We start from the raw sequence: 21914 nt of genomic DNA on the forward strand, positions 1-21914 counted from the left end.
GGCAGCGGGAGCCCCGCCGAGGCTAATATGGAGGGAGTGTGGGGAGGGGGGAGGGCGCCTCGAGCTCCATCCCCACCGGGGGGAAATCGAGGAGAGTGGGGATCTTTCCCTCGGGCCCGTCTCCTGGGGGGGGGGGCGGGGGGATGACAAAACCCCCCGAAATCCCGGGAGATTCTTCTCTTAGGGCCGAGTCGATTTTTTTTTTTCTCTTTTATAAAGTTATAATTTTTTTTTTCTTCCTTTGTAAAGTGTCCTCGGGTTTTGTGCTATTTTCAGGACCGTATAACGGCCTTTTGAAATCTCAGATTTTCCCTTAAACGAGCGTTGCGCAAGTGTGAGCCATCCGTTGCTCGGCTCTGTAGGGCTCGGCTTTTCCAAAGTATTTCAGCACTTTTTTGGTAATGTGTGTGTGTGTGTTTTGTGTTTTTTTTTTTCCAACTCCAGTGACCTTCCTGAGACACTACAAACAGACCAACAAACCCTTCACTCACCAGCCCTTCCATTAACTCAAAGGTTTATGGACAGAAAATAAACAATTCTAAATTCCCCGGGCTCTAAGTCTCCAGAAAAGTGAGGTCAGAAACCAAACATTTGATAATTATGGCAGGAAATGTGGAAGGAATTAAAAAGCATGAGGGAGAAGAAATGGAATGTACATTACAAAAGAAATAGCTCCCTGGTGGGTGGTTATCTTCCCTCTTTGAATTTTTTTCTTCGTATTACAGTTTGGCCCCACCCTTCGCACCACCGCTGGACTCTGTCCAAAAAAAATCATAAAAGCATGCAAGGTCTTCACGATTTAAAAAATACACATTATATTGAACTCTCCTTTAAATCACCATTATGGTGTTGGTTGAGCTGGAAACGGGCTTTTTTTTTTTTCCACAATGAAATAAAAAATAGCTAATATTTATTGGCTATCTACTTTGTGTTGTACTAAAGGTCCATTTTAATGATGAGGAAACTGAGTCGTAGAGGTTGTTACATAATTTATCTGCTGCTCTAAGATGGTAGGGGTAGGATTTGGACCTAAACAGTCTAGCATCATGCCCACACTCTTAACTATTACCCTATATGAGGACCTCACAACTGCTTTGGATTTCTTGTATAGCAGACATTGGGGTGCATGCATCATTTCTTTTAAAGCTTCTCCAAGCTTGTAAGTCCCGTTTCTTTAATCCCCATTTTACAGAGGAAGAAACGGGTTTTGGGAGATTGGGTGACCTACCCAAGGTCACACAGCTAGTTAGTTCTGAAGGATCTGAACCCAGTTCCCTCCACCTTTGTAACCCTTCCTCATTGCCAAGTCAGCTTCTGGTGCTTTGTTTCCCAGGGTTTGAATTTGAGGGAAGAGCCCTCTTCCCTGGCTGATTTAGTCCCAGCTAAGGGACACCCTTGCTGTGGCCCTCAAACGGCAGCTGCAGCCCTTTGATGGATGAGGTGGATCCCGGGTTGGTTTTACTGCAGGCTTAGGGCTTGCCAGCTAGCGTGTGAAATCGCTCTGTGAACTGGAATGCTAGTATGAGGTGTGAGGAGACTGGGTTCTTTCCACAAGGCTGTGCAGCCCAAGGTCCGGATCTATTCTAGGCAGCCTATGTTACACCCCCCCCCCCCCCCGCCCCGCCCCAGTGCATTGCTAGGAAAAGCTTAGTTCTCATAGGAAGTTCCCCCAGCAGCAATTTCCTGCTTCAGGTAGGGAGCAGAGAGCAGTCTTGCAGAATTCCCAGGCGAGATCCGTGGGGAAAAAGGTAAAATCGAGAAGCGCTGAGATGTGAAAACCGAGGAAGTTGGTGCACAAAGGAGGCTGTGACCTCAGGGTATGTGCGGAATGAGGAATAGGTATGATCCGGGGTTATCTTTTAGCCAGTACAGTCTCTTGGTGTCTGGCCTTAGTAACACTGAGCAATTTTTAAATCCATGTTTTAATAACACATCTTTAATTATCAATAAAAAGATAAATTAACTCTAGCAATTTGGATATTACTTTAAGCATTTTATCAGTCAGTTAATAGTGTTTTCAGAAGAAATTTTTTTCTTTGTTAACTATAACAACATGTAACAAATTCAGATAATGATATTTACAGTCTTCAGTGACATGACTCCACTTTAGTAGACTTTATTTTATTTTATTTTTGTTAATACTCACCAGAGGATATTTTTTCCATTGCTTTTCAGAGAGATTGGAAGGGGGGTGGAGAGTGAAGGAGGGGGAGAGGGAGAGAGAGAGGTCAACCAGTTGCTTCCCACATGAGCTCCAACAGGGCCTGGGATCCAACCCTCCTGTGCTGACGCTCTAACCACTGACCCACACCAACCAGGGCAGGATTGCGCTTTTGATCGCTCCCTTACGTTCTCTTTGTCTTCATTCTCTATCACCCATGTGTTCCTTCACGCAGCCTTAGCAACATTCTGCCCCATCCACCTGAGCTCACTCCTGTGCACTCTTGAGTCCCTCCTTGAAAGGGGTGTTGGGGTGTGGCACATCTCTCCATGAGCATTTGTTAGCATCTGGTATGGATGAAGAATGGGGGTGGCAGCAGCAAAGGGAGTGCTTCAACTAACAATTACACAGCTACTCCTTTTCTAGATTCTGTTGGGAGGGGGCTGTGCGGGCCTGTTCACTCTCCCTCACCCACCCCTCTCCCACTGAGAATGATTGCAGTTGACTGAGAGGCCTGAAAAGGCTGAGAACCCAGGCATCCTCGCATGTGCCCTTGAATCTCAGTTGCTGCGTCTAAGCCCACTCCAACATGGTAGGCTGGAGGGGGACCCTGTGGCCCAATTGCCTGCTCCCGAAAGACAGCCTTGAGAGTGCCTAAGCACTCTCCCTTGGTGGTTGTCTTTGCTGGCACTCTGATTCCCAGCATTCCGGGTCTATAAATTCATCATAAGTCACATAAATATAGGAGACTGATTCACAAATCAGAACACTCATTCCAGTAAGTGAGTGCTTGACCCATGAACTGTGAGTGCATCACTTGAGATAATAGTAACAAGAACAGTAACAGTTATACAGACAGACAAGAAGGCTATTAGGGCATTGTTCCTCTGAAGCTAGATTTCTTAACCTCATTTATACCCTATTATCAACATATAGTTGATATGAGGGGTTTTATTGGCTAATGTGGGATCTCCTCCGTATTCATTAGAATTATTCTAATGGTGGGTTCAGGTAGGCGCAGAGTCTCACCCACATTCTCTGACTTCTTGGACCTGCAGCAAAACTAGGGTTTTAATATCCATCTTGTACATTAACCACTAAAATAATCTCTTGTTTATCCTTCGGCAAATAAACTACTTGCTGTGATTTGAAAGATCATCGTTGAAAATTGGGATGTTAAAATGTATTAGGGACTCTGCTGAATAGCCAAAACTGATGGGCACGCACCCAGCACATTGAGGCCCTGGCCATTAAAAATGTCTTTAGATGGGGGACATGTTACGATTCCCATTGAAGTCTCTGGGTTGGGTGACAGGAGGCAGGAGTCGGGTCCCAGGCGTAGAGGAGTAAGTTGGCGAGGAGCTGTGAGGCTAAGATCCAGAGGCATGGGCCGCAGTGGATGTAATGTCCCGAAGAAGGAAATAAAGTCAGTGAGGCAGAAAGACTTGTGTTTCCAGTGGAATGGAGAAAGTCAAGGATGAGCTGTAAATACCAGGAGTCACACATGGAGAATTGGAAATGACACCATAGCTTTTTCCTGCTGCTCTTCAAATAACCGAACATCTGGACGGATAATTTCTAGCAGCTACAAATAGTATTAGCTTAATGACACCAGATAATATGGAATTGAAAAATATTTACACTTAGGCAGGTTCATTTTCTAAGTCAGGTGATTAATATCCTGCAGGTCAAATGCATATTTTTCTCTAAAGAGCTATGTTCTGACACCTGTGACTTTGACCCTGGGTCCTTTCTCCGGGGGTGAGTCATTAACAGCATGGGCCCTCCCTTCACAGTGCCCATCAGTCAGTATTCCCTCTGAAAGTTGAGCACACTCTGCACATAGGGCAGAGTCATGGATGAAGTAGAAGACAAGGAGTCTGCCCTCAGGTTGTTTACGATCTAATGGTGGGCCAGGGGCTTTAAACTGGCAGCTACAGTGTAGATTATTATAACTAGATGGTGAATAAGTATCTTTGTGATTATTATTGCTTTTTACATTAATAAGGCTTTTCTTTATTTTTAGAGGTTTTTTACATGAGTACAATGCACAAATTTGTAATGTATAGCTTAATGAACTTTCACATATGGATGCACCCATGTATGTACCATGGGTGCATGGGTGTCAGGAGACTGAGGGAGTCAGAAAGGAGGCTAAGAACTCAGGGTGTGTGGAAACAGTTACAGTGAAAAAAGTGAGGAGTAGATATGATCAAGGTTATATTACATCACTCAAGAATCATTATGTTTTAATCAGTCCAGTCTCTTGATGTCTGGCCCTAGCAACCTTTGTTTAATTCATGTTTTAACAATCAAAAACTTTTAATAATTAATGAAAAGGTAAATTAATCCTTTCGATAATGAGACTTGCAATTTGGATGTTATCGTAAGCATTTTAATATGTACTTAACAGTGCTTGCAGTACAAAATTGTTTTTCTTGTTGGCTATAAGACATAGCAAATACAGTTAGATACTGTCTTTATTGACATGAATCTATTTTAGCAAACTTTGTATCTGCTTTGGGGGAGCTGACTCTACTGCTTTGCAGGTAGATATTTTAAAACTCAATACAATCTACACTGAGAAACTAAATCAAAGAAAGAAACTAAAATAATTCTATTTGACCACTTTGTCCTGGTCATTATTACTTTTAAAGAGACTCAACATCATTTATGTCACATCATTTATGTTAGCTAAGAACTTAAAACCTATTACATATCCAACAGTTGAAGAGTTAAGAGTCAACAGCAATATGTGCCACTAAAAGTCACTTTTACAAAAATTTTTAAGGCTTTGGCAAATGATTATGATTTTATTTAAAAAGCAGAACACCCCTCACACCAATGCCTTATCCTCACAACTATGTAAAAATTTATAGAGAATAATTTAAAAAGTCTTAAATTCCATCATGAAGATTCTTGTGACCCCTCTTCTTTTTCAAGAGGAAATATATGTTGTTTTATTTAAATAAAAGAGTTAATGTTATTTTCTGATAAAATAGGAAAATAAAATATGCACATAAATGCTTAGGGAATATAGAAAAAACTAGAGCAAAGAATTACCCATAATTCCACCACTTACAAATAAACCAGTCCTTCATCCCTCCTTTCAGAGAAATTATCAAAATTATTCAACAGATTTATGTGATGTGCCTACTAGACTCTGTAGGCAATAAAAACCAGTACCTCCCAACACTATGAGATAAATGGCCTGCAGAGATAGCACAAACATGACATCCATGTCATGACTACCCTCTCCCTTACCCATGACAGACATTGTTAATCAGTCATAGAACTCTTTCCTTATGAGCCTGGAGAAGGTTTGAAAACCCTTTTTTAGCAATATTCTAAGTAGCCACTAACCATCAGTTGGTCTGTATATGAGATAAAAGATTGACGATGGGGCAAAGGAGTAATGGCCACCACAAGGAGAAGGTGTCTTCAGACCAAAGAACAAAGCAGGCAAAGTCATAGAACATGACCAAATTTATTATAGGGTAATTTACTTATGGGAAGATTGGGTCTGAGTGAAAAAGTCGACCCAGCGGTCTGCAGATTATTTTTTGCTAACAGACCCCTGTTACAGCACTTATTTTATAGTATAACTTGGGTATGAATGATTGACAAGACAGAGGGGCAAAGCATGCAGTAAGTAGCACCAGGGGCCATACCTCCTGGTGGTCTTGTGATAGATGATTTTTTATAATCCATACTATTATCACCTTGATATTTACCTTGGATGTCTTGCCATTCTGGCTGTCACTGACAAAAAGTATTTATGGATACATTTTAAGGAACACAGATAATCATCAACTAGAAAACTTTAATATGCTTGCTAAAGATCATGAGGTTGGTCAACGGTCATAGTACGAAACTCGAAATTCGGGACACAGAGATGGAGTTGGTTTTGTTCACATCTAGATCTGCCATTCCTGCTAGAAAAGCCAGTCCAATTGGACAAACATTGGTATGTCTTTAGCCAAAATGAAGGTGATTGGGAGGCAGAGTTTGGGACTGCGTGACATAGGGTTATACAACATAGGACCAGGGTAACGAATGGATGAAATGTGTAGAAAACAGCGCTTTGTTCCTGGCCAAGCTTCTAAGGTCTTTAAATTAATTTGAACACCTTAAAGTAAGGCAAACCCTCTAATGTTAGCCACCAACAAAAATATGACAATGAGAATATTCTTGGCTGTTCTGATGGGATAAAGCGTAGCTTTCGCTAAGGCTCTAAGAGCTGCTGCTGTCATAGATAACAGCTTCTGCATTAGCAGCCGCCTGGCAATAACCTGCTAATAGAAAACTCTTCGGCTACTTGGAGTACGAAATAGATTCTATAAATCTGCATTTTCTGCTGTGGTTGGAGGATTTCCATGTAATCTCTTCACAGACTTTTTATATGCTCATTTGGAATCCATCACCTATAAGCTATTCGAATACCACGATTAAGTCTGAATTTATGACTCTCAAAATGTCCCCCAAATAATCCTGGAAACTATTTGTGACCAACTAAGCTGCTGCCAAAACAAGTCATGTGACACATGTCAAAAGCAGTGACATGTTGCAGGCCCAGATTTATATATGTATGCATCATGGGGTATTGGCTTGAATTGATGTAGGGAAAATGCCTCATTGTCTTTACTTTTTATTGTGTTCAGGATTAAAATCCTGTGTCTGAGGCAAAATTTGTCTTTTTCCCCACAGTCTTTCCTTCTATCCTAAAACCATAGTAAATGAGTGTAATATGTTAATCTCCTGCAAAAGTGCCAGCCATCAATGCTAGTCACTTTGCACAAATGCTGCTATGAAGAATAGTGTGGAACTGGAAGGCACACCGTATAGGTCTCTATTGTGAAGGAGCTGCTACCAGCACAGCTACTGCACAGCTGGAATGGACCTGGCCCTTAGGGGGCCAAATCTATGGCCTTTGCATCAGTTACCACCCCCTTCCTCACCTCCTGCTGCTGGTTCAGAAAACCCTGAAATGCGACAGTGGGATGGACACCTCAGCATTTGAGAGGCTCCGCTGGAGCTGCTGGGGCCATTTCCGCCTGTCCACCTTGACCACTTGGCCAGTCTGTCCAGTAGGTGGCAGGTTTTTCGTGTGGAACTTCATCTGAAATTGTGTGTGTTCCTGGAGTGCGGGTGCTCTTCTCTGATCGCCCACGCTCGTGTCACCGTGGCTTCCACTGACTTCCTTTCTACCTTCTCGCCATCTCACATCTAGGTGTTTCCAGCTCTTTGGCACAGACCCTGTTACAGAACCTTCTCATTTTTAAGAAGGACATTATAAAATAATGAAAGAGTCCTTGACTTAGGAGGCCTGCTCTGCTTCTTTCTTGCTGATGTTACCTTTCTAAAGCCACCTGATGCCTCTTACTGCAGCTTCAGTTACGAGCAAGGGTGTTGGGGTAGTGGAGCAGGTTTCAAGTCTGGCCTCACCTGGCTGTGAGACCATGTGTGAGTTACTTAACCTTCCTTTGCTCACTTTCCCCATCTGTAAAATAGGAATAATGGCTGTCTGCCTATCTATCCCATTCAATAATGGAAAAGGTTTCCTCTACTCATGGCACATACTCAACACAAAACATCTGCGAGAGATGAAGTGCCCCTCACCAGTCCCTACTAGGCACTGACAATGTTGTTGACTCTGATATGATTTCAACAAGAGAATTCTCAATTTACACATTAGCATCTACTTGGCATTATCTGTATTTGTCCGACCTGTGTGCTGGCTCGGGTTGTTACTCTGTTTATGATTTATCCTTCAGAGAAAGTATAGCGTAATGATTTGGTGCTCAGGCCTTGAAGCTGGATTACCCAGATTTAAATCCTAGCACTTCCCTTATAGCCCAGTGATCTTGGGAAAGTTACCTCACCTCTCTGGGTCTATTTCCTCGTCTAGAAAACAGGCTTACTACACAGTATTTCCACCATAGGTTACTTGTGAGAATCAAACAAGCTTTTTATCACATGTAAAGCAATTAGAAAAGTGGTTCGGCACATAGAGTACAGTAAGCATTAGCTATTGTTATCATTCCTGTAGCATCCCTATTTATTGGAAGAGCTCCAAAAGCCAGGGTGTGTGTGCATGCCTGTGCTCCTGGCTTGCAGAACTCCCCTTGCCTCTTTTACTCTCTCCAGAGATTAAAGATCACCTTTTAAAAATGCAACTAAGGTATTTATTTCAGTGAACGCTTTGACACCCAGAATTCATATCAGAACCCTTGCTTCTACTGAGCCAATCTTGCCTTCAAACTTCTAGATAGTGTTTCCTCTGTGAAGCCAGAGCCCTATCATTCCCCCAGGAGAGAAATTAAGTACTCATTGAGCACCTCCCGTGCACAGGCAGGGGGCTGTGCAAGCCAGCGTAGGTTCTCCCTAAAGACAGAGAAAGAGGAAGAGAACTGGAAAGGGAAGCAGAGTGAGAAATAACAAAGAGATGCTCAAACTCCTCTGGAATTTTTCCATGTTCAGTTTTTCTCTTTTTTATGTCCCTCCTCAAAATATGGAGGTGGCCACCAAATATCTTGGATTTTTTGTGGTATGCTCATTTTCATATATTCTTGCTATAGTCCCAATAGTACTTCTATTCCTGGGCCACAGATCCTAAATTTGGAGTTTGGAAAAATTCAATCAGGCAAAGGAATAGAACCTTTTACTTTCATTGTTTGAGAAATAAATAACCTCCTTTCAAAGAAGTATTCCTGGAGCAGGCTGTATTTGTCCCTTTGGGAACCACGGCAACGCTTCGGGTGTTTTGCACACAAACCTGAGTCTGGGCACTGCTGTGTCTGGCGGCCGGCCCTCACTGCAGCCTCACGTGACCACCCATTCCCAGGCTCCGGAGCTGGGTCCCCGTTGCTCCCCATGTGGCTGTTTGCTCTCCTGTTCCTGTTTCCCCTCTTCCTTCTTGCCTCTCCTTTTCTTTCTCATCTCCCTCCTCCACCATCACAGAAAGGTCACCCTGGGGTGTGTGGGCTGCATTAGGAGCTGTCAAAACATCCCAGATACCAGGTTCACATTTAATGCAGAGAGAAAGCAGCACGAAGTCATGATGCGCTATTTTGCTTCACCCATCTGGACAAAGTCAACTTTTTAAAGTAACTCAAGAAAGGAAAGTGAAAAGCATCACAAACCTGTTATGGTTGTGAGTTAGGCAGAGTTAGTGCTGGTGATGAAGACAGACACCCTGTTCCCAAGGTACTTGCAATCCAGCAGGGGAGGCAGACAGGGACACAGGCTCAGACCCATCCAGTGTGGTAAGTGCTAGGACGGGGCTGAGAACCTAACCCAGCACTGAAGCCTCCAGGAAGTCCTCCAGGAGGGGGTGGCCTGCAAGCTGAGCCCTGCAAGATGAGTGATATTTAGCGGGACAACAGGGTGGAGGAGAGGGAAAGAGCCTCATCTAATTTAATTCTCACAACCTGATAATGAAGTGATTATCATTTTATCAATGAAGAAACTGTGGCTCAGAGGGTTCAGTTAGTTACTCAAAATCAGGAATCTAGTATGTAGTAAAGCCAGGGTACAAACCCAAGACTTTGACTTTCAAGGAAAATGCCTGTGTTCTAGACCTTCTGTGTCTTACTTTTGAAAACAAACCAAAATCTTTTTCTTTTCTAGGTAACAGGGACTCAAAAACAAAACAAACAAACAAACAAAAACCCCAAAATAAAAACACCCACAAAAACCAAAACAAAACAAAAAACCTGTATAGGCCTCTTCACATTACGTCAGCTACCTGCCTGGATCCACGCTCCAAGCTGGTAATTCTGGCCACATGGATATGGGCATAGCCTAGTCTCAACTTGGTTCAGGTGCAGCTATTTCTCTGACCCATGCTGAAGTGTAGTTGTTCCATTAGGGCACTTGTAGCATAATGGTCAATGGCTCAGGCAATGTTTTAAGGTAGTTTCTTTGTCCTTCTAGTATATTCATAACTGATCCACATTGAATAAGAACAAATTGCAAGGCATGTCTAAGACTCAGCTGAGTTGCTGAGTGTGGTTGTGCAGACTGTCTGCTGCACCAGTGCGGCTGGCTAAGGGGGCAAATGAGCTGACTCCATCCTGCACTCTGCTCACTAGTTCTGCGCCCTGGCATGGGGCGTGTGTGCCCACCCCGAGGAAGGGGCACCTTTGTTTCTAACTGATGTGCCAAGCTGCCAAATCCAGTATTTTCTCTCAGATATACGATGCTTCTTGGACTATTGTGGGCCATTTCTCTACCTGTACATTTTATAAATTGACATCATTCAGTCATAAAATTTTCATTCCAGGCCTCCATCAAAAGCCAGTTGTGCATTTTTGCAGATTTTCCTCGTGGATTCGTTAAGGTGATTTCAATGGAAATTTTAAAAATCTGCTTATTTTGCACCCACCAATGTGCTACTTTTAGCTGTTGCCCAATCAGTCTAACTTGGGAACTGTGATTCCCCAGGAATTAAGAAAAGCATTCCTAGCTTCCCTCCAATTGCTGAATTAGCACAGCTCCCCTCAGCCCGCAGTGGAATTCCAGCTCTGAAGAAGAAATGTCTGAGACAGTGAACTCCCAGCCTGGAGCCTGTCAGAGGTTGTGTCATGTGTAGCATTAGCTGAACAGAAAGCAAGCGGGCTTTCCGGCCTTGCTTCCCCTCCTCCCTGCACCCCCCTCTGGAGAGGCCAGTTAACGTCTAGACAGTGTCTGCTTGGCACTGAGCCTTCTCAGAGCAATCTGCACAGTTCTGCAGCTCTGACTTGGGTTCCTCTCCTCACCCGTTTCCCCAGTTTTCTTAGCCTTAAACTGTCTCGGGGACTGGTGTGACCGCACATACAAGAAGCAGGTGAGTGAATTTATGAGACTGTCAGGATTCCACTGTCCTAAGAGGTTCCGAGTTGAGAAAATACCAGCAGTGCTGCCTGGAGCTGTGACTGAATTTACAGAGATCCCAGATGTGAGCTGGCTTCAGACAGGCCTCCACTGAGTGGCCGGAGATGGGCTGGAGTGAATAAAACAGGGCAGACGGTGGCACCCAGGTAATGAGCCTCGTGCCTTGTATGGATAGCGTGAACTTGGGCAAGTCATTGGACCCCTCACCTGCAAAACACGGAGGTTAGAGTAGGGGAGCTTTAAAACCCAGCTCTGAATTCCATCCTATCCATAAAAAAGGAGGCAGACATTTTAGGTTGGATTATCAAAATATTCTACTTAATAGAGTTGGGATATTTGATTAGTTCTTAATTGACGGCCCAGGGAGGAGCAGTTTGAAGAAAGCTGGTGTAGGAATGGAAAAACAATGAATAAAAGCAGGAGGCATTTTGTGTCCCCTACTTCCCCCGCCTGCGTGAAGTGTAATGTAAACAGTACATACAGCATGTGGCACCGAACAGTCCTGCCCAGGAAGTTCTAATGCTCTTGGCTCTCCAGAAAGAAATGGCTTGATTTTTCCAGTTTGACAACCAGCTGCTCAACAACACTGGGCAAGAAATAAAGAATGCCGGGTCCCCTTGGGGTTGAGCAGGGAATATTTTTTAACAAAGGAGACAACCCAAAAGTCCAGAGTGCAACGTCAGCTTTTATTGAACTTATAAAAAAATGAAAACAAAGAAACTTTTTTCTGACCTTTTTAAACGTTCACATTTTCTTTTAAAAATGTCGCATGAACCCTAATTTTAATTTCTGGAACCCTTGTTGCCTTCTCACCTTGTTACCTGGCCCATGACCAGATCCTGGGTTCACTGAGCAGATATTGATGAAGTTGCTGACCTGGTCCCCGTGCCCTTCTCTCTAAATCAGTTCAGGGCTTTTGTGACAGCTGAGAGCACTGCTCTTTGGCCTTGACCTCATGGGTTAAATTGAGTTGCTCGGGTGAAGGCAGTAAGGAAACAGAGGCCAGTACAGATGCTTTCGTCCTGCTTAATGCTTGGTACCTTAACCGCATTCCAGTTCCCAATCCCACTAAATCCCAGTATGCTAAATTGTGCTGACTGCTGGCCCTAAGTGGGGGGCCAGCCCCATGTTGCTTGGTACAGTGTCAGAACTGAATTAAAACTGGCTGTGCTCCAAAGTAGATTATATGCACAGACACACACATAAATTTCACTCCTTAATTGGCACTACTCAATTGACTTAAATTTCACTACTTGGAGAACATGGCCATCTGCCTATAGCTCAAATACACTATCCTCACAAAAACAAATTCCTATGGGAACTAGTGGAGAGAAGCATATATGTTATTGAATTTCCCTTAATTTGACTGTTTAGTTTAGTGTTTGACTGCTGTTATGCTGTCCTGATTCCTCTCTGAGCCCAGGCATATAGAAAATAGTGATGAGGAGTGCTTATTTTTTGTGGTTGAGAGGTTTCCTTGTTAATGAACATTAACTTAATGTATGTTATCCATTCGTTCATTCATTCATTCATTCATTCATTCATTCATTCATTCATTCATTCCCTATCTCATTCCAAAAACCAGAGGTATATTTTTCCTCTCAAATCCCATGGCTAGCATTACCCCTAGCTTCTCTGTTAGCATGACGCTAACTAAGCCTATTTGCAGTTATGGAGAAGGACCCAAGTTTGTGGCATAACATTTGCAACAGAGAAGAATCAATGGATGAAGAACTCAGATGATTCAGAGAAATTTCTGGTGACTTGTCTCCAGGCTCATCTAAACTTAAGTGTGAAATTGGTATGTGTGAAATTTCCATTAAAGCAGCTAAAAGCTATTGAACTGAGCAGACCCGCACATCCTTGAATTCCCTTCACTGTTAGGATCCCTATCAGAAGGGCCCAGGTGTGGCTTCTCGGTGGCCCGGCCCAGCTCACAAACACCTGCCTGTGGGATGGAGGCAGAATTCACAAGTGCTCAGAACACTCAGCCCCATCCTTGGGTCTTCGCCATATGTTGTTATTACGATGCTACAGTTAATTGGGCCCAGGCTTAGGTATACATCAGAAGCAGAAAATTCACCTGGCTCCTCCTTAGAGTCCTGAAATCTTTCAGGAATGTGTCCATTTGTGCTTTATTCCCCTGCCCCTCCTCTAGTCTTCCAGCCTTGGCATTTTTCTTTTCTTTCCTTATCCTGTGTGCCCTTGGCCTTGCCAACAGCCACACACAGAGAAGCAGACTTCCTGGTTTAGCTACTTATTTTAGGGTTAAGCCTCTCACTTTATGCATTAATTGGTTGTCTGCGTCATGTTCAACAGAAGAGTGATTTTCTTCATGGCACCAAGGGCTGGCTAATGATAAAAGAAAACCCAGCACAAAGACACCCTCTTTAGGTGTGAGCTCTTTCAGGGTTTCTCAATTTCCTTTTTTGAGGGATAAGACTAGAAGAGAGAAGGGGATTGGGAAGTGTTTTGAGCAGAGGCCAGACATCCAAGTCTTTGCTAAATGTTCAGTATAATAAATTCAGTACTCACTGAAGACATTTTTCTTAATAAAATTTCCTAAGGTACTTGTGGGCCATAGTGTTGAAAGGACAGTTACCAAGTTAACAGCTTTATCTCTGAGAGAGACAATTGGAAAAGAATTTTTATGTTTTTTTTAAATTTCCTATAGGGGAGCGTGTATAATACAACCTGGATGATAATAAGAAACTATAAAACGTATTTTTTGTGGGTGTTTATTACATGCCCTTTTTAGGCACTCTCTTTTTTTAAAGACAAAAATAAAGAAACCATGAAGATGATATAAAATCCTATAAAAACAGCCAGCGCTTGAGGATTATTAACCCCTTGGTATTGATCATTTTGCAGTTTAGTTAAATGAATTTCCCCTCTAAATTCCCTTTACACATTTGATCAAATAGAAGGCTTTTCATTTCCTGCTTAAGTTGCTTCAGTGAATCACTGTGTGGATTAGTGAGCAAGCTGGGTTCCTCCCCAGTGGCTATATTTCAGTTGGTGATTGGGTTATTTTTCTAGGTAATGCTATCATTATTTTGCCCAGTGTAAATAGCATTGTCATTTAGTGACCATAATTACTCATGTTACAGTGTCCTGGAATGTAAAGACCTCCTCATTCCCCAGTGATCTGTTGTTTAACTCCAGGAAAAAGTCTTCTCTCTGCCCAGGCTGATGAAGAGTGTGTGTGTGTGTGTGTGTGTGTGTGTCCATGTCCAGACTGCTGAGGGTTATTATGGGCTCTAGGTTACCAATCTGTGGCTTTAGAAGTGGCAACAGCCATATTTGGAAAGCCGTGACATTTTTTTGAGGGAGAGACAAAAATTAGAGATTCTAAGCCCAGGGGTGTTCAAAGCATGTGAACCACCCAAGAATGGCTCTTGTTGAGAAATGAATGGAGTAATAGAAAGAAGGAAAATAGTGATGAAGAGTACTTGGGGAAGAAGAGAGAGGCAGTGTGTGTGTGTTGGGGGGGGGGGGGGGATTGTCACTGTTAAATGTCCTGGGGTAAGGAAATGAAGATGAGGTGATAAAGTGAAGACTTTCTGATTTTACAGCTTCATGAGGAAATACTTTGAGTGAATACTACTGATATATATGATCAGAAAATATATATGTCTGCTTTTGCTAAGTGAATATATGGTCTATAATTAAAACGCACAAAAGCAAACAATAATATAAAAGCTGTAAATTAAACATCACCTGTATATAATATGTAGCAAGGGAGATAATGATCTAAAGTACCTTACAACTACTATTTATTGAGAAGGTAAGTTCTCAATAAATAGTAGTTGCTATTCCTTGTTGTTTTCTTTTGAATTCCAAGGGACAATAGAACTATAGGGAGAGAAATACAGAGCTTAGATCCATATTTCTCAAACTGTATGAGTGATATTAATATATGTGCTAGGTTAAATAAATGGATTTTTAGTTGCAGGACTTTTCAGAGCCTTACAGTGTTCTTGTGCATTATATATTTTCCTCTCTAGGAGCAAAGTATTAAAAGCAGTGTTTCCCAGACATTCCACCACAGAGCACCACTTCTAAAAACACCATAAATATTTCAAGGCTAGTTTTCCATGGAACAGTTTGGGAACATGGGTCAGTTCTGGACAGATTTCCATAAGCAGAGGCTATTTACATCTGACCCCAGGTCTTAGTGGGCTTTAGGTGAGTGAACTCACTTACCTAAGCTAATTCAGTTTCATCAAAAAGGTATGCAACTTATCTGGACCCCAGGGCTAATCCAAGGGTAGATTCTTCTGGGAGTGACTCCATGCTGGACCATTGGCATGGCTATGACCATACTTTGCCTAGAACTGGCTGGATTTTTTGGTTATTGACTTGAAATTCTCAGGAATCTTCTTGTTGATTATTCACCCTCCCAGTCCATCAGCAAGCCCTGTTGGCTCAGCTCTCAGAATATATCATCTTTACTGACTTTCTTAGCTCTCCATCATCACCACCCTAGTGCAAGCCATCATCATTTTATACCTGGACTATTGCAGTAGCGTCCTAGCTGCTCTCCCCTTTTCCCTTCTTGCCCTTTTCAGCCTACTTCTCTACACAGCAGCCTGAGTAGTAATCTTTATAAAACACATGTCTAATCACCTCACTCTCCTATGTAAAACCTGCCAGTGGCCCCTGTGTCTTTGAGAATAAAATACAAACTTTTTATCAATGTCTATAGGTCCCGCATGCTCAAGTCTGGGGCCTGCTTTTCCCAGCTTCCCTCTCTGCTCTCCCTGCTGGACCCTGTGTCGTAGCCACAAGGTTTTCTGTTCCAGGAACATAATAAATTCCATCCTGCTACAGAACCATTGCACTTTTTTTTTTCTCTGTGTGAATTGCTCCTTTCACCCTTCAGGTTTAAGCTCAAGAGAGGTTCCCTAACCACTCCATCTAAGTGGTGCCCTTTCACCCGATGTCTCTGTCAAACATATGCTGGCAAACATACCTTCTAAATGTTCATCAGTCTGAAATGATCTTATTATTTGTGTTTATCCCCTGTCCTTTATGATATGCGCTCATTTACCACAGAGCCCCTGTCTGTCTTGTTCACCCATGAATTGCTATCACCTAGAAATGAGCTTAGCATGTAGTAGGTGCTTAGTAAATATTTGTTGAAATAATCCACTGGCCCAATGGATCGATTGATGAATCCAAATGTTTCCTATGTGATATTAGAAGATGCATAATATCCTACCCATAATCTTTGTACCCCAGTCATCCTTGTGTAGGATTCTGCAAATATTTGTGCACCTGGGAAGATAGTTAACAGCATTTGCCCATCAACACTTTGCTTAACCTTGGACATGGTAGTAGTGCTGGGCTAGCTTAACCTGACACCTGGATTCTGTTTCCCTCAGCTCTGGGTGAAGTCAGAATTTAAGCAGAGGCTAGCAGAATAGAAAATATTTTTATTCTTTCCTTCCATGACCAGCCATCTGATTTCACTGAGCATCATTTCCAGAGTAAGCTAATATCCCAAGGAATATAAAGCATTAAATTCTGTTGTTGGTGATTCCTTGCCTCAAAGCTTCTGGTCACTTTGTCTTCTGACCTTACCATTTACTGAGACCTTTACTTTTTGGGATCCTTTTTGTTCTTGCTCTCCTGTTTCATTTGAGTTGCATCTGTGATGTCCCCAGTACTTGCAAAACAATGTCACTGGATTTATACATTAGATCTTAAAGAAGTCTTTTATCCTAGGAAAGTTCCACCAAAGGCAGAGTGATCAGGTTGGTGGAGTCCCAGAGAGCCAGTCCCCCACTTGGCTTCAGCCCTACTCTCTAAACTGCCTTACAGTGACTCATAGACGAAGTTTCCTGACTTATATAGCTTGTTGCTCCATTTTTAAGTGGAGCCAGTGTAACCTAAACCAGCTAACTATGTAGCATTTCTCCAGCATTTAGTCAGTTAAAAATGAAGGGGAACAGAGCCCTGAGAACTATACTGCTACATAATACTTGGGAGTGTTTTCACCCTGAATGATAGAATCTGTTACAGGCTACTCACCACTAAGCTGGTAGGTTTTTGTGTGGAGTTGCTAATGCAGTCCTTGGGGGAAAACAAAATGAACAGAAAAGGAGGTCTTTGTGAATTGTTGGTATAGTTTGAGGGTCTCATAGGATTTTCATCTCTGCAAAAATAAGGAGCTTTGCTACAATGGGGCAGAATACCTGGCAGCCTCTCATTGGTGGGCCTCCTGTCAGCTAAGGCCTGATTGGCCAGCACGAGTAGGTTTTACTGCTCCTTCCCCCCTGCTGTGGCTTCCCAACTGCTCCAAGGAAAGAATGCAAGGCAGGAATGTCTCAAGAAGAATAGAATGTGCATGTTTTCATTGACTTTCATCTCAAGGCACTAAAAGTGTGTGTGTGTGTGTGTGTGTGTGTGTGTGTGTGTGATATTATTGAAAGCTGGTGGCAACAGAGTTTAGCAGTTGAGCCAAGAAAATGAAAAGAAAAGAAAAAAAGGTTTTGAGAAATGGCCACTTCATTGCCAAATTTGTCCATGGACCCTTATGCAAAAAAAAAAAAAAAAAAAAGAAAGTGTATTTAAATTGTTGAGGCTCCAAATGTGTAGTTTAATTAGCCCCTTATCATTGTTTCACTAGAGAAGCCATATAGAGTCTTAATGACAGGAGGTCGCAAACATTTTATCTCCCTTACAGAAAACCGGAGGAGACATTCCTTGCAGTGTCCAGGGGCATTGAAAGCAGAGCCAGAATGAGGCTTAAGTGCACATGACATCTGCCCATTTTCAAGGGGCTGGATGTCATTACTTCTGTACCCTGGTCCCGGATGCAGCCTGGTTTGCTGCCTCACCCATATGTTCAGATAATATCTGTTGACTGCAATTATATATACCACTGCTAAAATATTCCAAGTTAAAGTATTAATCTTTCTACCCAAACTCTTCTTTTCAACCCTCAGTAATTTGTCAGAACTACTCAAACTTAGTGTTTAGAGCTATGCTATTCGGCAGGAAAAGCCAGTAGCCACAAGTGACTGTGGAGCTTTTGAAATGTGATTGGTCCCATTAAGATGTGCTATCAGTGTAAAACACATGCTGGATTTCAAAGACTTTTTATGGAAAAAACCTTGTAAAGTAGCTCATCAATAATATTGATTATGTGCTGAAATGGTAATATTTTGGCTATATTAGCTTAAAACAAATTACTAAAATTATTTTATCTGTTTCTTTTTACTTTTTAAAATGTGGCTACTAGGAAATTTTAAATGATTTATGAGACTGATACTATATTTGTATTGAACAGCACTGCTCTAGACCAGCAATTTTCAGCTGGATGCCACAAGAATTTTTAAAACATGCAATACCTGACTATCTGGCCTCTTTTCCCTTAGATTATCAAAAAAATGACAGCAGCCAATTCAACAATAGCTGTCCAGTGTGAATGCATCAAAATTAAACCTATTTTTTGTCAGATTGGCAAATAATATATTTTTTGGTGTGCTGCGAAATTTTAGTAATCAGTGTATGTGTGCCATGAGATGAAGAGTTGAAAATTGCTGCTGTAAACACTTGTCACTTAACCATACATTGCATTTAGCCACACATTGTCTTGAGTTATCTTTTATTAAATTGAGTTCTACTATTTAGAATTCCATGTATTTATGCCCCATCTCCCCATCTAAACTGTCAGCAGCTTCGGGACACACACTGAGCTTTATTCTCCCTGAGCCCTGGCATCCAGCATGATGTTTGGTATTTTGTTGCTTGATTGTTGATTGTCCCATATGTTGCTTAGTTGCTTGGAAATAGGCTTTGTCCAGTTCCACTTCGGACAGTGATAAGGAAATGCAAATTAATTTGTGCTTGGAGTATTGCTTTTTTCAAAGGGACTGATTTTATGTGGTTCTTAATTTGTCCAGAAAAGTTAACATTCCTTGAAACTGGATTATTTAAATCCAGGGGATCTGCAATCGGTGTTAGAACTTCCTGACATGCATGCCCGGCAGAGAGCAATGGTGTTAACTGATGATGACAGATTTTAAGGAGCCCCTCATTGCTACTCCCAAATCTTAGGGTAGCTCCACATTAAGCTCAGAGGTTTGTGCCCCACTTTCCAGGACCTGTCTGGGTTTAAGTGCAGGTAGATAAGTCAGGTGGGCCCTGTGACTGCCAACATTAAGCCAGGATTGAGAGTAGAGGACCACCGCCAGCCGTGGTTGCCAAGTAACTGGCAGGAACTCCTACCAACTGGCTGTGACTTCCAGAGCCCCTGAGAAAATACTAGGGATGCATCCTGGGTGGGCTTTATCCTTTAAACATCCTACAATTTTGTAACTGAGCTTGTGGCTGAACCGCATGCTCATAATTTCTAGGCTGGCTACATTATGCCTAAAATGCAGTCATTTCTGCTGGTTCCCTGGAAAAGCCTGACCTTTCCCAGGGTTTCATGACCACAGGATCACTGAGCCATTGTTTTTGGTTCAGTTGCTCAGGAATGTGTAAGAAAACACTCCCGAAAGCCTCCCCTCTTCAGTGGGAGATTTGGTAGTTCTCTCTGCTGTGGAATGGTCCCAGTCTGTTGCTCACATTATTGCCTTAAACTCATAGAGAGCCACCTCCCTTTGGCAACAATGCATGAAATGAATGATTCTGTCTTTAGAGAAGCAGTTGGAAGGATTTGTAATGACCAAGATTTTGAAGCAAAACTGGTCCCATCTGCCCAGATGCCCCAGCTTCCCAGCAGCAGAACCCCATGCATATCCTCATGGGATAGTTGAATCAATGGAGTTTAAGGCTGCAAGAGCCAGTCCATGCTCAGAGTGGACTTTCATTGGGTTTCTCATCTTTCCCAAATTTATAGCTGCTTTTCTTGGGGCTCACAGATATCAGGTTAGAGTTCCCACTCTATAAAATAAAAATAATCACATTTTCCTTAGGCAGCCTAATAATTAAGGTGAACATGTGTCACAGTTTGCCTGTTGTCCACGTGTATCTATTTAAAAGGTCTCCCTTTAGTCTCAAAAAAGTCCCAATTTGGCTGATAAGACACATGGTTGCCCTCCTAAACTCAGATATTCTCCCACTCGAGCTCACAAACCCCTGCTTGCCCTGCAACACCCACCCAAGCATCCCCCACCTAGGGAAACCAGGTCCCACAGTGACATGTAAATTAAGCTTGCAGCTTCCCCACTGATCCTCAGACTCAGATCTAGATCTGCGTTTGACCAGAGACCACCCAGAGAGCAGTGTCCACCAGCACATACTCCTCCATCTGAGGGGATCCCTTCATTTGCATTTGGAATTGTTCTGGTGGCCTACCTGGGGGGGAAGAGGAGGAATTGGGTGGGGAGGGTTCTTAAGAGTCAGGGAGAGGGCAACCTGGAGGCACAAGCCCTGCCTGTGGATCCTGGGGGTGATGAACACCACCTGCCTCTGGCGTTTCTTTGGGAGACTGTATCCCTTGGACTCCTGGTTTTCCCCCACTTTTCTCCTGGCCAGCAGTTGCCATGGCAACAATGTCTGAGAACTTCTAATTGCATCTGTCTGCTTCTCCTAGAACCACACAGACACACACATATGGAGACTTCATTTAGGCTGGAGTTTCTTGCCGGGTTTTAACCCCTTCTGCATTTCTCAGGCTGGGGAATAATTGCCAAGATGCTAGAAACTTGACAGCAGCTTTGCGGCCACACTGCCCCCAAAGATTCCCAGGGCTGTGTCCATGTGCTTAGAGTGGAGACTCAGGCTGCTCTGCTGTTCTGGGTCTCTGGATCTCTCTGCTAAATTTTGTTCCAGTCTCCCCTGACCTCCCTGCTATCCCCACCCACTACCTTGGCCCCCTTCATCTGTCAAATTGTCTTAGCTCTTGGTTGGACATCACAGTTCTTTTTAAGGTGTCCAGCCCCAGGGGAAATAAACCACTTGGGCACAGAGAAAGCCTCACCTTTCCCTAGCAACCCACTGTAAGGATGAGCCAGAGGGGAGTGGTTGGAGACTCTGGGGCATTCTGGGGGTGGAGAGGGGCAGAAAAAGGCAAGAAGCTTATTTTTCTGGTCTAGGGAGAGTGACCAACTGGCCTCCCTTCTACCTCATAGAACAGCGTAGGGGTGGGGTTCCTGGGAAGAGTTAACACAAAACAGCTGCCTTGGATAATAAGCCCATTTCACAATTTCTCTTGGCCTCTTCTCACTTGATTCTCTTTATTTCCACTTCTCCCCCTCTAGGCCACCACCCTGTATTCCCAAGTCTCACCCAGTTTTGCCTTCCTCCCAAGGTACTTCACAGTCCCACATTACCTCACCTTCTACCCTCTTTCCCTCCACCAAATTCTCATTCCCTCAGTGCGTTAGCTGGGTGACACTTTGCAGGTGAACAAAAGAAATGACTGGAAACTATTTCAATCTCCCATTGTTCTCCTGTCCACTTCACCAACATACACACACACACACACACACACACCAGTGTCTTTCTATGGGTCTAAGACAATCTCTAATTAGTGAATTTTCAGGCTGAATATTTATTGCTTGGTGGAGAAGATGGGGTCTTTAGGGTATTTCCCCCAAAAGACTGGTCCTGGAAGGGGGCAGCCCCAGGGGAGGAGTTGCCATAGGGTCTTTCTGTCCCTACTCCAAGTCCCCAGGGCAGTGTGAATCGGTAGCCCTTTTATGCTTTCAACAAAGGTTGATTAATGGCACAGGGTACTATGCTGGGACCTATGAAGAACTCTAAAACATGATCCTTGTCCTCTAGGAACTTAGAGTTCAGCTAGGAAGACAAAATCTGTACAATCAATTAAAATTTTAAAAAAGTGATCAAAATGAGTTTAGACAAAGCGGAATGAAAGCTCAAGGAAGGAATTTATATCAACCAAAAGGAAAAGGTCACC

General features: G+C 42.9%; 1 protein-coding gene across 1 annotated transcript in view; it reads left to right on the forward strand.

The window, feature by feature from the left end:
- FSTL1 (follistatin like 1) overlaps positions 1 to 21914 on the forward strand; it is a 50602-nt gene that overhangs the window by 545 nt on the left and 28143 nt on the right. The window lies entirely within an intron of this gene.

Source organism: Miniopterus schreibersii (genome assembly GCF_964146895.1).
Source record: "Miniopterus schreibersii genome assembly, chromosome: 5".
In the NCBI taxonomy this organism is placed as follows: Eukaryota; Metazoa; Chordata; class Mammalia; order Chiroptera; family Miniopteridae; genus Miniopterus; species Miniopterus schreibersii.